The 18,725-nt window shown below is 38.2% G+C and overlaps 1 protein-coding gene and 1 pseudogene across 7 annotated transcripts in view; one reads left to right on the top strand and one right to left on the bottom strand.

Moving 5' to 3' along the window:
• Grik1 (glutamate ionotropic receptor kainate type subunit 1) overlaps positions 1–18,725 on the bottom strand; it is a 384,549-nt gene that overhangs the window by 338,599 nt on the left and 27,225 nt on the right. The gene's annotated exons all lie outside the window — the stretch shown is intronic.
• On the top strand, positions 6,036–8,221 carry LOC121465340 (annotated as a pseudogene).

Genomic DNA, 18,725 nt, shown 5'->3' with positions numbered 1-18,725 from the left:
AATTCAAAGAGCTATTGATCCTGACAGTAAGCGTTCCTGGGAGTGAAACTGACAGAGTAAACTTGACATTGAAATATCATCTTAAAATACTGAGAAGTATTATAGTGAATTTAATGATATAACGGGGAGATCTGATGAAAATATAAAACTTGACAGTGATCCCTTTTTCAAAGACGCATTTTCCTGTGGTGGTCAGACTCATTGTGCCTGTAGTTAGTCACTGTGCTTCCTCATTGCATCCCCTGGTGCTTAAAAATGAACTCATACGGCACCTTAACAGCTAAGGGTTCGAATCCAGTTTCTGTAACATGCCCAGTGGAAGATGATGCCATCTCTGCTTTTGGTGCATTCTTTAGCAGTAAAGCAATAACATAATAATTCCCTCTGCATTGTAGCTGTTCTGAACGATAAACAAGACAAGTGACTGGGTCAAGTTACATGTAACAAGACTGATAAAATTCATTTTGACATGTTCTTGAATAAAACTGCCCTGGATCTTACACCGTGAGATCGAACAGTTGTGCAAAGCAGAGGGAGAGCTGTTTGTAGCTATGATTTATAGATGAAACTCACTCAGGAATGTCGAGCAACTTGAAGCAGTCCTTAAGCTGAGTTAAAAGGCTCATCTGATTCTTGGCTCAATTATTGTTTCTCATAGTTATACCACTCACAGGTATTCTGAGCATCAATTCTTGCGTGAGTACCAAAAAGATCCTGATAGGATTATTTTATACCCTTTTCTTTCCAATAGACTAATTACCCCTTTCATGTTCTATTTACTTGGCAGATCTTTGAGATGCAGTTCCTTGTGCAAGACTCTATTCTTCCAGCATCAAACACAACACAAGCCTCTGCTAGTGAATGAAACAGCATAGTGGACCAGCTTAATTCATCCAGCCAATATTCATGAGTACTTTAAAGCTCTAGAAGTCGTCTAGGAGCTGGAGATACTCCCCCCACCCCCGTTCTCCTCATGTTGCAGGAGGAACACACCCAGAAAAGGCTGAATGATAACAGAGCTGGTGATTAACCCTTCTGACCCAGGCACTAGAAAGAGCCTCATGTTGATTCAGTCGTAATGTGTCCATATAAAACTTCCCAAAGACTCAGAGCACATTTTTAACTACCTGAGAACAATACAAGTGAGTCCACATGGAGAAAGACCCTGATATTTATGGAACAAAATTATTGGTTTGTAACCCCTGAGAAATTGTATAGGTGCGAGATTCTTGAACTAGATGAGGGTTTTATTTTCCACCCAGAATCTGTGCTTCTTGATGAAAAGAGAACCAACTGTATCACGTATCCCACTATATGTAAGAAACACAGCAGGTAGATTTATGCAAGGTGTGTTTTTCTTATGGAGTTCTGTATAGAAATACATGTGAAATCATGTATATTTAGCTAAAGCTGATAGGGACGCAAACAGGTATTAAAATTGATTCTATATATTTTAGTTAATAAGGTAGCTAGTCATGAGCAAAACTAATGATGAGCAAAATCACTGGGTAAAAGTGAAAACTTAATCATACAGCTTAGTGGTTTTGGCATATTATTACTATAATATTACACATCAGTGTTCTCTATAAGGCAGTTTCTAGTGAGCCTTTTAAACGAGTTGACCAGTTGTAGTAAGAAGTACATTTCAAACCAATTAACCACATGTAACGCTGCTCACAATGTCTGAAATTATTTTGAAGGATTAAGGATTGACATTATAAACTTGTGATTAGGTCCGGAATAAATCATATTTTTTGACACTTTGAATTTTGCTTTTTATTTTATCAAACCAAAGGTTTAGCTTCGATGAAGTATGCAGTCCTGCAACACCTAGGATTTCCTGATCCATTTGTGCACAATAATCCTTCCAAAGTCTAGTGATTACAGTTGCTGTCTGTTTAGGCTGGTTTGTCTGACTGGATACATTTATTTTGTAAATCTAGTTCTCCGAGTTTTCCTTGAGTCTTTTTAGTCCCCCCCCCCCACTTTCATAAGCTTTGCAGCAGCCAGGTGAAGAGGTACAGTACCCACTGGAGTGATGAGGCACAAGGTTTTCATTTTATCCCATGTAAATTTGTACTTAGTGAATAAACTTATTTATTCTCTGCATACAAGCCCAGTCCAAGGTTTAATCTCTTAGGGTGGAATCTGGATGATGATTTCAAAGAAACATGGCATATTGAGGCAGTAACTGGTTTTATTTAGGGAAATTTTGGTGACATATACTACATGTTTCTTGTACCAAGGCTGCCCCAGCATGAAGCAGACTGGAATGGCAGGCTTCATTGGCTTGAATGTGATCAAAGGAAGATTGGCAGAGCATGTTGAAGAAGAAATGCTTTACCTGGTATCCCAGACACATATTTGTTTACAAGTTATCTTTTTATGTGTTCTGCATAACCATTCACCTAACAATTTTTAAAATCACTTTTGCAATACAAGGATTGAACCTAGGGCTTCACACACTCTAGCTAAGGGCTGTAATCACATCCTATAGCCATTCACACTGTAGCTAAGGGCTCTACCCACATCCTGATATCGCTGTTCACACTTTAGCTAAGGACTCTACCCACATCCTATAGCCATTCACACTCTAGCTAAGGGCTCTACCCACATCCTATAGCTGTTCACACTCTAGCTAAGGGTTGTAACACATCCTATAGCCATTCACACTGTAGCTAAGGGCTTGACCCACATCCTGGAGCTGTTCACACTCTAGCTAAGGGTTGTAACACATCCTATAGCCATTCACACTGTAGCTAAGGGCTTGACCCACATCCTGGAGCTGTTCACACTCTAGCTAAGGGTTGTAACACATCCTATAGCCATTCACACTGTAGCTAAGGGCTTGACCCACATCCTGGAGCTGTTCACACTCTAGCTAAGGGCTGGAACCACATCCTATAGCCATTCACACTGTAGCTAAGGGCTCGACCCACATCCTGTAGCTGTTCACACTCTAGCTAAGGGCTGTAATCACATCCTATAGCCATTCACACTGTAGCTAAGGGCTCGACCCACATCCTGTAGCTGTTCACACTCTAGCTAAGGGCTGTAATCACATCCTATAGCCATTCACACTGTAGCTAAGGGCTCTACCCACATCTTGACATAGCTGTTCACACTTTAGCTAAGGACTCTACCCACATCCTATAGCCATTCACACTCTAGCTAAGGGCTCTACTCACACCTTATAGCCTTCCACACTGAATACTTTGTCAGGATCAACACCATGTTTTCATAAAAATTGAGACAAATCCTTGAAAATCGACCAGCCAATTCCAACTTGTCACACTTTTGTCAACCCCCTGAGTGGCTGTGACTGTAAACCTGTGCCATCAGACCCAGCAGCATTCCTTAACTTCATATTTCATAGGTATGCTGCTGGGTGCAGGAACACGAGAATAGAGATAATGTACAGATTTTCCAAGGGTACAAAAACCATGCGAATACTCTGAATTCCAGGGCAAATTGGGCTTGTAAAAATGTTTTTTTCTTTTCTTTTCAACTGAAATCAGAAGTACTTTGAGTTGATAGATAGTAAATTGCAAATGCTGTTCATTAAACCTGTAAGAGCCAGCACGGTCCGCATTCACTTTTGTAGACTGAGCTGAACAAGGTCCAGCACAGATCAATGAATGAGTATTGCAATGTTTACAGAACTAATTGATTGATTGATCTATGCCCCTGACTGTTCAGCTTTCATTGATCACGCTCCTCAGAGCCATTGTAATCAACATGGGATTAGCATTATTTTACATATGGGATTATTTTTCATCCATTGACTGCAATGATTGAATTGTATTTCTTGCAGGAAATAGGATGGATTTTTGTGAACCCCAGGAAGCATGTCACACCCCTATGAAGAGACCCAGCTGAGCAGCTCAACCAGGAAATAAGAATGCCATGCTGTGGTGCACTTCCTCAGTTACAACAGAGACTCTTCTCCCTCCATTCTTGTATTAAGACTGTTTGCAGCACATCCTGGGGTAGCTTGACCAAGAACTCAGCACATCCCCCACAGTGTCTACAAAGCCACATAGTAGGTTAGCTGTCAGATGGAGACCTGTGTGAGGGCTGCTCAGGGCAGCACGGGAGCCCTTCCATCCTGGGCTGTGTGAAATGGACGGAAAATCCAGAGCCAGAGCATCTGCACACTCCTTTTTTTATTAGGAACATAGTCAAGGGTACATGGCAGCATGCGAACAAGATTCTTCATTTAATACACGGGACTAAATTTTGGATTTTTCTTGATCATGGTAAAGTGTGCAGAAACAAACCCTGAAATCACCAGCTAGTCCACACTCAGAGCTTCCATCGACAGAACCTGAGTGATAGCAAGTGGCACATTCCCGGCTTAAACCCAGAGAGCCTGGAGTCCCCAAAGGTGTAGTAAATGCACTTCTGACCAGCAAGATGAGTCAGGAGGAAAGGTTTCTCAATCCAACTTTAAAGAAACACACCTCTACTACGTTTTTGGTGGTGGGGTGTGTGTATGTGGACTTTTGTAGGAGAACTTAAAAAAAAAACATTGTCATTGCAAAAACTTAATTTGGGTATTTGAAAAAAAACCCAAAAGGACACTATTGGGCAAAGCGCAGTGACACATGTCTGGTCCAAGCACTGGGAACGCAGTAGGAAGGCCACCCATGAGTTCAGTATCAGCCACAGTTGCATAGTTAGCATCAGTCTGGAGGGTACATAATGCATATTTAATTCTTACTAAATTATACTTAATATAATTTAGTAAATAATGTACTTTTACTATTTTATGTTTTAATATTACTATGTAAATACTAGGTAGGTACATATAGATGCATATATATGTATATATTTGATAAGTACATCTATATATTTAACAGATATCTGATAAGCAATAAACTCATTCATATCATGGAATACTAGTGTAAAAATGCTATAAAGGGAAATAGTTTTATTTTGCTTCATATTTCCATTTTTGTGTGTGTTGTAACTTATTGCAGAGCACTGCAAAACAGAGCTTTGTTCTAATGAAGTGTGATCCCCATGTGACCATGAGAAACAGCTGAGAAAGCTCTATATTTTGTATTGATTACCTGTACAGCTCCAATTAAATATCAGGAAGCAACTTTGCAAGTTATTGCTCTGGTGCAATCTAAAAAACAGAGCTTCATAAAATGTAATATAACTTACAATAGTTTCTATTTTGAAAAATTTGGAAATCCATTCCCTAGCTGAGGAACTGACGGCAACCGATAGGTTCTGGGGGAAGGAAAGTGGGAGAGCCTGGGGTGTGGACCCCTACAAGTTACCTATGTTTAAGTGGATTATCTCTATACCCATGCATGTGTTGGCAGCACTAAGTGGACCCAGTGGGTTTCAAAAACAGAGCAATGACTTTAAAGGTGGTAAGGATAATATGGGAAGAGTTGGAGGGGAGTGGAAAATTAATTTAGACAAAACATATTATATTGATAGAGCAAATTTTCAAGTAATAAATAAATAATTGGGACGTTTTTCCATTTTATAGGCCGTATTTGGGTTTTAGTAGATTGGTTGGTATTATTTCCTCTGCTGACTAGGTGGTACTTAATTCCTTATTTACCCTTTTTAAAAATTGGTTTTATGTTTTAAAGCTATTCATAAAGGCTACAGTCTCCAGTAATAGCTTAAGCATATTTTAGTTAAAGAAAAACAAAAGATGTGTTTAGATGGTAAGTAGAATTGACAGCAAAGGGCAAATTATATTCAAGTTTATAATCTTTTATAAATTACTCCTGGATGACATATCCGTAGACTTGTGTTCTTTGAGGACAAAGTGTCTGTTTTCAATCTGTCACTCCATGGCAGTGGTTTATCTTTGAGAAGAGAGCTGTCCCTTGGGACCGTTTAGTGACAGAAAGGGTTGGAAGTTCTTTGTGACCTATTCAGTGCTGCATCTACTTGCTGTAATTAATACTCATAAACAATATGATTAAGTATATTTCTAAAAAGAAAGAGTTGCTTCGGTGTTGTGGTGCGGATAGTCACATTTTGTGAGTGTTCACTCAGCAAAGATGCCTGAGGAATCCCAGACCCAGGACCAACCAATGGAGGAGGAAGAGGTCAAGACTTTTGCCTTTCAGGCAGGAATTTCCCAGTTGATGTCCTTGATCATCAACACATTCCATTCGAACAAAGAGATCTTCCTGAGGGAGATCATTTCCAATTCATCAGATACTCTGGACAAGATCAAATACGAGAGTCTGACAGACCTTGGGAAACTAGACTCTGGGAAGGAGCTGCACATTAATCTTATTCCCAACAAACAATATCGACCCCTCACCATTGTGGATACTGGAATTGGAATGACCAAGGCTGACTTGATCAATAACCTTGGTACCGTTGCCAAGTCTGGCACCAAAGCCTTCATGGAGGCTTTGCAGGCTGGTGCAGATATTTCTATGATTGGCTAGTTTGGTGTTAGTTTTGACTCTGTGTATTTGGTCACTGAGAAAGTGACTGTGATCACAACATAATGACGATGAGCAGTACACCTGGGAATCCTCAGCCGGGGGATCCTTCACAGTAAGGACTGACACAGGGGAGCCAATGGGTCATGGAACAAAGGTCATCTTACACTTGAAAGAAGACCAAACTGACTACTTGGAGGAAAGGAGAATAAAAGAGGTCATGAAGAAACATTCCCTGTTTATTGGCTATCCCATTACTCTCTTCATGGAGAAGGAACATGATAAGGAAGTCAGTGATGATGAAGCTGAAGAAAAAGAAGATAAAGTAGAAAAAAGAAGAAAAGGAGTCTGACAACAAGCCTGAAATAGAAGATGTCAGTTCCGATAAAGAAGAGGAAGAAAAGAAGGATGGTGACAAGAAGAAGATGAAGAAGATAAAGGAAAAGTACATCAATCAGGAAGAGCTCAACAAAACAAAGCCTATTTGGACCAGAAATCTTGATGACATTACTAATGAAGAATATGGAGAGTTCTACAAGAGCTTAACCAATGATTGGAAAGAACATTTGGCGATACATCATTTTTCTGTTAAAGGACAATTGGAATTCCAGGCCCTCCGTTTTGTCCCAAGATGTGCTCCTTTTGATCTGTTTGAAAACAGAAAGAAAAAGAACAACATCAAGTTGTATGTGCACAGAGTTTTCATCATGGATAACTGTGAGGAATTAACTCCTGAGTATATTAATTTCATTAGAGGAGTGGTGGATTCTGAGAATCTTCCTCTAAATGTCTCCCGTGAAATGTTGCAGCAAAGCAAAATTTTGAAAGTTATCAGAAAGAATTTGGTCAAGAAATGCTTAGAACTATTCACTGAGCTGACAGAAGATAAAGAGAACTACAAAAAGTTTTGTGAGCAGTTCTCAAAAAACATAAAGCTTGGAATTCATGAAGACTCTCAAAATCGGAAGCAGCTTTCAGAGCTATTGCGATACTACACATCTGCCTCTGGAGATGAGATGGTTTCTCTCAAAGATTGTTGCACCCAAATGAAGGAAAACCAGAAGCACTTTATTACAGGTGAGACCAAGGACCAAGTTGCTAATTCGCCCTTTGTGGAACACCTCTGAAAGCATGGCTTAGAAGTAATCTATATGATTGAGCCCATTGATGAATATTGTGTGCAACAACTGAAGGAATTTGAAGGCAAGACCTTGGAGTCAGTTACCAAAGAAGGACTGGAGCTTCCAGAAGACGAAGAGGAGAAAAAGAAGCAGGAAGAAAAAAAGACAAAATTTGAAAACCTCTGCAAAATTATGAAAGATATTTTGAGGAAAAAGGTTGAAAAGGTGGTTGTATCGAACCGATTGGTGACATCCCCATGCTGTATTGTCACAAGCACATATGGGTGGACAGCAAACATGGAAAGAATTATGAAAGCTCAAGCCCTCAGAGACAACTCAACAATGGGTTACATGGCAGCAAAGAAAACACCTGGAGATAAACCTCATCACTCCATTATTGAAACCTTCCAGCAAAAGGCAGAAGCAGACAAGAACGACAAATCTGTGAAGGATCTGGTCATTTTGCTGTATGAAACTGCACTCCTGTCTTCTGGCTTCAGTCTGGAAGATCCCCAGACACACGCTAACAGGATCTACAGGATGATCAAGCTTGGTCTAGGTATTGATGGAGATGATCCTACTGTGGATGATACCAGCACTGCTGTAACTGAAGAAATGCCACCCCTGGAAGGAGATGACGACATATCATGCACGGAAGAAGTAGACTAAGCTTCACCAGAACTATATGTTTGATGCTTACTATCATTCCTTCTGATAATATATTTCCCAGGATTTTTGTTTATTTTGGTTAACATTTAAAACATCTGTGTGGCATGAAAACTAAGGGGAAGATAAAATTTCTTTCTACTTGTGTGATACTGTGATACTATAGGTTTGATTCAATAGGTTGGTAGAACGTTTGTTGTAAGACGTAATGTAACCTATTAACTTTGTGGTCTGAAGTGTTTAGCTATTGAGCTGGATCCCTTTTTAGACCAAATAATTTCACTTGGAAGTGTTCTGAGATAGCTTTATGTTTAAAAGAAAAAAATTAAGATGACTTAAGTTTCATCTTAAAATTTTTCATCCCATATTTTTCTGCATGTACTAGTCTTAGAAGTAAGTACACAAGCTAACACAACAAAAATTCCCCATGTGGCTTGTACCAAGAACAAAATCCTAAGCTCCCTAGGTCTTTTAACTCAGCAAGGCTTGTGAGTGGAAATACAGTGCCCAATCACATTCTGCTTTAAAAGGTAAATACAAATGAGACATAAGGTGAAAAAATAAAAAAAAATAAAACGAAACTAACTTGAATTCTGAAAATACATGGGTTCTCCTTTAAAGATAAATTAAAGATGGAAAATGTCAAACCAAATAAAGCAAACAGGATTTTGAACTTCTGTGAAGTACACACCATGGTGATTCCATATCCGCTTCTAGGTTCACATCGACAGAATTGTAGTAAATTTTGGGGTTGGCATATGAATTACCATTGCATAATAAGCCTGCAATTCACTTCAAGGAAGGCATTAGGGATCAAAAGTAAAATCCAGCTTTCTATAATTAAAATGCATTTATACTTTTCCTCTTTAGGTACTAACTCAAGTTTGAAGATTATGTGTATGCCATCATGTAAAAGGACTAGGAGGCATTTCTGGATTTTATTATGTGATCAATTCCTAGCTTTTACGACAGCATTTGATTCATTACATTATAATTGGAAAGTTAACATATTGAAGAGTATAGCAAATATTCTCCCCCACCTTATTCTGTCAATGAATTTTACAAATGTTATTCTTTTTAGATGAGGAGACTCCAACCAGAAGGAAATAATAGAATGTCTCACAAATAGAATCCAAGCCTTAATGTATAGATGTATTATATAAATGGGTTTAAATGTGATAATACCCATGACACCAGAAAAGAAGACAAGATAGGGTTAGAGAGAAGAACTGAAGAAGAAGAGCAGTGCAAAAGGGCACATGAAAGTAGCCATGAGACAGGGTTTAGTGTACAAGATGGACAGAGGGCATACAGACAGAAGGATGTGGGAGGTAGAAGGTACAGATTCACTACAACATATTTAGTTTTAAAGTGCCATAAATTCTGGTTTTATATTGACTATACTGCACAGAAAACCAGTTGAAGATCATTTGAACTCTATGAATTCATCCTGAATCAATTGACTATTATCATTAACGTTGTCAATATTTGAAAGTAATTATATCTAAAGAGAAATTATCAAAATGCATTTTATACAGAGGAAATAAAATTAAACCTGAACAGCACTAAGCTAAATGCAAGATTCACCTTTATCTTAAACAGTGTGCTGAAGACTCCCACTCTGTCCATAACCTGCTTTGCAAATCAAGAGCGCAAGCTCCATATGATAAACACTGCAGTCAACTAGAGTAACTTTCAATATTCTTATTCTAGTGTAAAGGGACACACCAGCCAACTATCAGTTTAAAACAAGTAAAATATATTCATTGCTAATATGCATCTGCAATTGCACTTAGATTTTATTATTGCTTGGGAGAATTCTGACCTGCATTCATTTTCAATATTTCCGTCACAGATACTGAATCTTCATCTACAAACTGAATATGTGAAAGCAGGTGATCCATCTAACATAATGAAATGTGATAATAGTTAATGTTTCCTGGCTATTTACTGTGCACTATACATTGCTCTAAGAGTTTCTGATGTTATAAAATCATTAACATTTGTTGTTTACATTTACAAAACCAGACAAAAAGAAAAACATCAATTATTTTTGTGTCATGCATATGTGTATATATTTCACTCTTGTGATTTAATTTAAAAAGAAATAGAATGAAGATAACCACTATTATTATTTCTGTATTTGCAGCTTTGCTGACATCCACCTGCATTTCTCCATCTCCAGTCTTCGGTAAAACCTCTTTTCTCCTCACTCCTCAGTCAATCACTTTTTTCTACCTAGTCCTGTGTCATATTAGCTGGATCTGTTCTCGTCCAATTTCCCACTGGTGCTCTTCACAAGCCTGACACAAATCTATTCTATCATGGGAAAAAAAACGAAGTAGTCAGGCATAGCTCAGGGGTTTCCATCTACTCACCCGCAGAGGCGATCCAAAGGCCAGAGTGTCCTGCTAATCAACCCACGTCTGATTTTAAAACAGTGTACTGGCTTTTTGGGACTCTAGTCTATGTGGATGCAAAGCTTCCTAGGCCTGAATGTAGAGGGGAGGGCCTTGGACATCCCGCAGGTCAGGGTTACCTGCCCTCTCTTAAGGAGGGGGGGGGAGGAGAGTGAGTGGGGGAGCAGGAGGGGAATGGGAGGAGGGGAGGAAGTGTAACTTTTTGAATGGAAAAAAAAAGCAGTAGTACTCAGACACTTTCATGAAGCTCAGACCATGCATCTCTACTTTATGACTTATGGTCATTGTCATGTATTATTATGCAGGTAAAGTAGCCAGTCCTAGAGGGAGCCCAAGTAAGCTGCTAACTGATGTCATTTACCCATTTATTTAGTGAGGATGAACAGCTGCAATTTCATTTCCCTGTCACTCCAATAAATGCAGAAACCTCGACAGGGAACTAAGATTTCCCTGTGAACAAGCCAGTCTGCTCCCCTTGATAATGCAGATAGGACCTCTGTCTACAAACTACTCAACAAAACCATTAAATTCTCTGCTCAAAACTGTCTTCCACTTGGTGACTTTGGTAGATCATTTTTCGCTCCATGAAAAAATATAAAAATTTTAATTTTGAATACAGATTTTTTTCTAACAATATTTTAAAGAAAATATTATTTTTAAACACTTAATTTGGTTTTGATCTACAAAAGTTCCCGAGTTTGTTTATATTTTGTACCAATCTTTCTTTAATGATCTACCTTGGAAGAAAAGAACTGTTTCACGTTATTGCACAAACCGTGCCACTCCATTTTAAAGTTCAGCTTTGTCTAAATGTTAAATGTGGTATTTAGTGTTTGAGACCTCTAAGGATAGGTATTTAACAACTCTAAGATCAGAAGAATTGTGAAGGTTACCTAACATTCTATTTTCTCCATGACTACAAAAATAGTAATCTAGTCATGTGACTCCCCTAATAGGTTGCATGATGGATATTGTAAAGGAAATCATAAATGAAACTTGGGAGAACTCTGAACTGTCATGAATTCATGATTATGTCATTAAGTCCAGCTTTCCATACTGCAAAACCATACTCATGAGATGGGCCATGCTTGTGTGCTTACCTAAAGCCAAGGCCTTTCAGCACGTTCAAACTGAAAAATCTTTCACATAGTTTGTTGAAACCTAAATTAAGCAATAGTAAGTAGAGAAAGTAAACCGCAGATTGCTTTGTCAAATCGGACGTGGTGTGGTCTTTTAAGCTTGAAAATCCTGAACAGTTGGCAAGGTGCTAAAGGAATCATTTCCTCAAAAAGCTCACAGGCATTCATTATCCCATCAAATGATCCATAAAGCTGAGATCCCAAGGAATGGAGTATCAGCGACTGTTACGGAAATAATTGTGGCTAACAGACCTTGCATAACTTTTACCCCTCAGAAAATGTAGGAGGTGAATTGGTATATTTAAAAAGATGTTTAATTTTCAGGTACTGAGGAAGCAATATTGTACATAGCTGACCGAATACTTATGCAAAGGCACCGAAGAAACATTTGGGCTTGGAATACACATTTAATAAAATACAAATTTTCAAGTTAAATGCTCAAGAAGAGTTCTGGACAGATATACAATACTTACAAAAATTTCTAGGACAAGAAACTATTTTATTGTTAGTATTGGCTAAAACTGAGCATAATTTTAATTCCATGTTAGCCTTTGTTCTTGGAAAGTCAGTTCCCCCTAAAGTGAAGAAATCTGTCATTTGGAGAGGTCTGAAGAAGAAGCATTCCCCCAGCCTGAAAAAAATGAGTGTAATGGTTGATATTGTTCTCTTATCAAACAAAATTATGCTAGCTCTTTCCTTGACCTTGCGATGCTGAGTAATAATGCAGACTGAACTGGAATGGCAAGAAATTGATGTACAAACAGCCAGAGGAGCTACAAATGTAATAGTGAGAAGCATTCAACTCAATGTGAGTTAACCATTTTTCTGTGTCCATCACGTGTGCTACTCTGCAAATAATTACTATAAAAGCATTGCATTATACCTGTATTGATATTCATGCAAAGTTCTTAAAAATCTGCTTGTGGTAAGTGAAATAGAGCTACTCATTCTGAAAAGAGGAAATTTACAGTATGCTGTAGATGGCTGCTTCATTTTTTAACAAAAACACATCTATGCAGGGACATGACAGTTTTTATAGCAGTGGCTTCATTGGATTGAAGCAGCACATTAAAAGTATACATGTATCAGAAGAACATTAGATGATATAGAGTATCTTGATTATTGTTCAGTAACTAGATTTATGAAAACATATCTGGGCTGTAATAGTATTGATGAACACATACAGGTCCTCCTCTGTATATAAGCTTGACATAAACGGTTCACTGAATCCCTTCAATGTCCTCTGTGAAATTTACCATAGTTACTAATGCTGTATTATGTGTGAGACAGACTTGAATCTCAGAAGCATTGCATCGCTTGCACAGGTTCAGAAACCCAGAAAGTGGGAAAGCCAAGCTGTAGGACTTCAGCACATGACAGCAGCCACGGCTATTGGAGAACACAGGTAGGGTCAGCATTTATTATCTGCAAATGGGACAACATTCCATGAAACACTTGCTCAGGTCGGAGGAACTACTTCAGGCTGAAGAAGGCAGAAGGGCCCAGAGACTGCAGTAAGTTTTGTTTGAAGTCCTCAATATCTCATGTATTGATGACATTGATGCCAGACTATGTCACCTTTGGGAAATAAATCTTTACAAGATGGGTCTTGTGAAACTCAATCACCAGGGTGGGTGTTTACAGTGCATCCTTGAAATTCTGGAAGTTTATAGCACTGTGAAGGTGGTTTTTCATTTCACCTTTGGAAGATGTAAAGGAGCTGAGAAAAAGGATTTTTCCAAGACTTTAACAGACAGAAATGCAGTTTTTCCTCACAGACACCCAGGGTGTGCTGAGTTGCAGGCCGTGTCTGCAGTGGTGAATGTGTTAACAGAGCAGAAATACTGTGGACTCATTTCCCCTGGATATGGTTCTCGTAGTCTTCCTCCCCTGGAGTTTAGCTTAAGAAAATCAAGTTATAGCCTGTGCTCTACATAGGTGAAATAAAGAATTTTAAGCATATTAGATATAAATGTTCTTGGCCATTGCTCAGATTGTTCAAGAATCATGAAATCACCTTCATTTCCTTGGCCTCAAATCATTTTCTATATTGCATACAATTATAGACAGGATTAATTTATATATTAAATATATTATATATTATTTGCATGTATTATATGCACACATATATATCCCAATAAACCTCAACATGTGGAAGGCTCCTTTGTGAAAGCAGCATTTTTCAACTTTGAGCACCAGCTCACATCCCCGGGCTGATTTAGAGACTTAGAAAAACATGGATGTAGGAAAAGTCATGGACTCCAAGCCCATTTGTCACTCACTCACTAGCCTTACAGCTTCTGATGCTGGTTCACAGTTGGAATCTCCATGACATCATCTATGCTGAATGAGTGAAAATCCACCTACTGTGCTATTGCAAAAGTCAAAATTGATTACTCTCAATAGCACTAGGGACATATACAAGAACAACATATTTCCACGAATGGTGTTAGGTCGCGATGACTGATATGGGGCAGAAAGTTGTGGTGTGTTTATTTCAGAGAGGGTAATTTGGCAATAGGGGTGCACTGTCACCTCCAAAAAGCTAGAAGGAGAAATTGCAGAAGTCTTTACCAAAAGAAAATGATAAATACTTGAAGAATTAGGTGGAATCAACCTGATAAAAATTACCCAATGTTACAAATGTATAAAAAGTTACATCCTTCATTAATATTTTTGATTTTAAGTACAATTCAGAGTTCATGTATTTTAATATTACTATTTCACAAAAAGGAACCTAGGTAAGCCATAATGTGGGTGTACTGTCTTTACACAAATATTTGGGTACATTCAGAATGCAGGTCTAATTTATATAATGTGTCATAATCTTTATTCTGCACAAGGATCCAGACTTCCTAGGCTTACAAGACAAGGTTCAGATGTGAAGCAAACATTACAGTGTTGACTTCCTTTTGTTACTTTGTTCATGGAAAAATGTCTATATGAGAATGTATGTTTTATGCAAGAAACAATAACAAATGAAAAAAATAGATTAAAATGTAAATGCAAACATTTTTCATTTAAGATTTATCTTAAAATTAAAATAAAAGGTACTAGAGTAGAATGAAGTTTCACATGCAGCAGTTTACTCCTATGGAAGAAACTGTATAATTCCTGACAACATTGAAGCTTACTTAAGTTTTCTGAATACTGCTTATCTCTTTATAAACAAGGAAATATCAATGTAGTTATGAGAAGAAAGTTTATTAAAATACAAAAAGCTCACAAATGACTAAATCTTTATATTGTACATATATTTTAATGGAAATTGAAAGGAAGAATGATTTTTATGGAGCTTTATGCTAAGAGAACAAATTGCCAACTTCAGAGTTTCCTTCACTTGGCCCTTATTTTAAAAATCATTAAGAGTAGTTAAATTATAAGACGTTTTAAACTTTAAGCATGATTGAAGACTGTTCCTTAAAATTCTCTTTGATCTGGACTGTGGCGGAAGAACTTAATGACAATGTAGGAAAATTAGATCTGTAGAATGCACCCATAAACATGCCAGACAAAAAGTGTGTGGGACATGGAAATTCCTTTGTTAGGGCATGTGTGGGATAATTGCCCTGGCTCCCAATTAAGGTAAATCAGATATAATTAAATCTTTTGGTCACCTGAAGATGAATTACACTTTTCCCACTTGTCTTATTCTTTATTGCTGTCTTTTCTTCAAGTTATTGATATGCAAGTAACGTAGAAATGATAATTACTGTTCAGATGAATACGTACAGTCCTTAGGGCAGACACGGCTGTTTATGCCTCTATTAGACATTTCCACTTTCGCTTTTACTAGAGAAGCTCAGATTTTGCTTTGGTGAATCAAACCGTGACTTTTATTTGAATTAAAGAAGTCAGACGTTTGGAGCTTGTTAGATGATTGGGTTAGGGGACTGAACTGCATGTGACACTGGCCAGCATCACACGTCTCTGCTCACCAGAGAGCAATAGTCTGCTGTCACATGACCCTTAGGAAGGCAAAGGGAATGAATGCAGATCTTTTCCACTGGTGATGCTAGGGATGTCAAACCTCCAAAGGAGGACATGTGAAGAGAATTTCTTCATTCTGCTTTTCCATCTCCTCTCTGCATGGGATGTTGCCATTTAATAGCACAAGACAAGAGCAGGCTGCATTCATCAGGGTATCCAAATATTTGGCACTGTGAAGTGACGTTGGCATTGGCAGATACTGGAAAACATCATAGCTATCCTGGAATTGATGAAGAGGCTGAACACGTGTGCTATCTTCTTAAACATCTGTCAGTACCGAGGATATTGCATGTGCAAAAATTGAATGTGCTGGGATAAACTATTAAAATCTGGGCGCTGTTATAGCAGTTTTACTAAACTGTTTCTAAGTTACTTGCCAAATAAATCTATGTCTGTGTTTTTGGTTATTTTTGTTTGAAAAGTCTTTAACTTGCATAATTAGTAAGATTATGCCATATTTGTTAATTTTTTTTCTTAATTTACTAAGGGACCACAACCTGATAATAGTATGTATGCAACTGTTTGGCCTTCATTTACATACTTACACATTCATTCAGATCTCTATCTCGTTCTATCTTTTTCTCTTGTCTGCATCTCTCTCTCTCTGTCTCTCTCTGTCTCTCTGTCTCTCTCTCTTTCTCTTACAAACATACACACACACACACACACACACAGATACAATCACACTTTCCTTCCTGTTGAAAGAATCTATTATTGTTCAGTGCGTAGATACTTGATGGCATAAACAGTCCTGAACTGTTCGTATATAATGAAAGCCCTTATATATTTCTTTAAGTTGCTACTTGAATTTAAGTAATTTTCTTAAAATGAAACTTATGTTTATTGTAAATGTATAAGCAAAAACTCTCTAGATGTATATTGCTACAGATAAGTCTGTAATTCATTCACCCACTGATTCACCAGTTGTGTACAGAATGACTATCATATACTGGACACATTGTTTCAGGACACTTCCCCCTCTCCTATACAACTACCTTACCTTCTAGCCTTAATTCTTCCACCTGCAGACAGTCAGCATTTCCTCTGAAGATGACTCGGCATTGCCATCCTTCGCCGTGTTCATTGCTAGAGCATCTTGTGGCGTAAAGTTAACAGCCATAGCAATAAAATAAATGCCAACTCTGTAGGTTTTGATCTCTGCCTGAGTGATGTAGCTCCCTTAACCTTTCTGAATCACTTACCCCATCATCTGCAGTTGCCCGTGACTACTGTATGCACACTGCACATGAAGCATCCAACCCCAAAATTCAGCTGGAAAGCTGCAGGTAATGGGGATCCCTGGCACCCTTATTTCCTGGGTAATGGGAGTGTAATCTTTCAACTTCTCAGCAGCTGCTTTGTTTCTAGCAAGAAAGAAAATATTGCTATCTTATGAGACAATAAAAATTGACACCATGATAGTCTAAAATGAAAAATAATTTTTATAATGTCAAAAATGACTTTGAACACTCAAGGCAAGCTACAAACTGAGCTCACAGAGGCATTCGTGTATCTAGCAAGTTCTTCCTTACAGTTTTCTTGCAAGGCGTTATCTGCTTTTCCTTCTTTGAAACATTTATGTGAATGCAATTCATGGGAAATTACACAGAAGTAGGAAAGTCTGAACCTGATTTTATGCAGCAAAACGATATGCAGAACAACAGCAGCTAAACAGTGTTTCTGGATATCACTGCCCATATTATAGTGATGCAAATATTAAATAAGATCAAGTGTGCAATGTAGTGGAATGCTTAGCAGGAAATAGATTTTATAAGCTGTTGCATTTGCCACTAATGAGTCAGTGTAAGATCCAAATAAAAACATATTTCTGTAGGATTTTGGGGATTATCAGCAAGTTAATAACAGCCTAAAGTTTATTATGTAAGATAAAGTATCTTGTAACATTTGTCAAATCTGTTAATATCCTCATGATATGTAAAAATAGATACAAATATCCCATGAACCTATGTCTATAATAGTGTGTCTGTGTGTTAGTGAATGAGAGAGAGAGAGAGAGACAGACAGACACCTACACACACACACACACACACACACACACACACACAGAGAGAGAGAGAGAGAGAGAGAGAGAGAGAGAGAGAGAGAGAGACTCAGAGAGAGATTGTATGTATAAACTTGCTACTGCATATGAGCAATGGAGTTGCTGCGGTGAGCACATCATCAGGTAAAGGCAACAAGCATTTCTCCTAACAGTCATTCATCTTACTGAGACTGTGAGTGTCTATCTTTGGTGACCTCTATTTGCCCTTCAAATTAAGAAAGTCAAAGTGGATTAAGATCCCAAATCAGGAGCAGAAGGAGAGGGAGCACGAGCAAGGAACTCAGGACCGCGAGGGGTACACCCACACACTGAGACAATTGGGATGTTCTATAGGGAATTCACCAAGGCCAGCTGGCCTGGGTCTGAAAAAGCATGGGATAAAACCGGACTTGCTGAACATAGCGGACAATGAGGATACTGAGAACTCAAGAACAATGGCAATGGGTTTTTGATCCTGCTGCACATACTGGCTTTGGGGGAGCCCAGACAGTTTGGATGCTCACCTTACTAAACCTGGATGGAGATGGGCGGTCCTTGGACTTCCCACAGGTCAGGGAACCCTGATTGCTCTTCGAGCTGATGAGGGAGAGGGACTTGATCGGGGGAGGGGGAGGGAAATGGGAGGCGGTGGCGAGGAGGAGGCAGAAATCCTTAATAAATAAATAAATTAAAAAAAAAGATCCTAAATATTACCTGGTTAAATATTAATATCCATAAACCTAGGTTCCTGCTTTCAGCCTTATAAAATAACTATATCTAGTACACAGTGGCATAATAATAGGAAGGAAGTGTGTTAGAATTGCAGGGATTAAGGTAGTGATAAAATAATACTGTAAAAAGTATTGATAACATGTATAATCTGTACAATGGACATGTATCTATTTTATATATAACGT

Source organism: Microtus oregoni, unplaced genomic scaffold, assembly GCF_018167655.1.
Source record: "Microtus oregoni isolate MIOR12 unplaced genomic scaffold, Mior012 000030F_ref0000283, whole genome shotgun sequence".
Classification (NCBI taxonomy): domain Eukaryota; kingdom Metazoa; phylum Chordata; class Mammalia; order Rodentia; family Cricetidae; genus Microtus; species Microtus oregoni.
The sequence above is the reverse complement of the archived record's forward strand: the minus strand, read 5'-3'. Positions and strand labels throughout refer to the sequence as shown.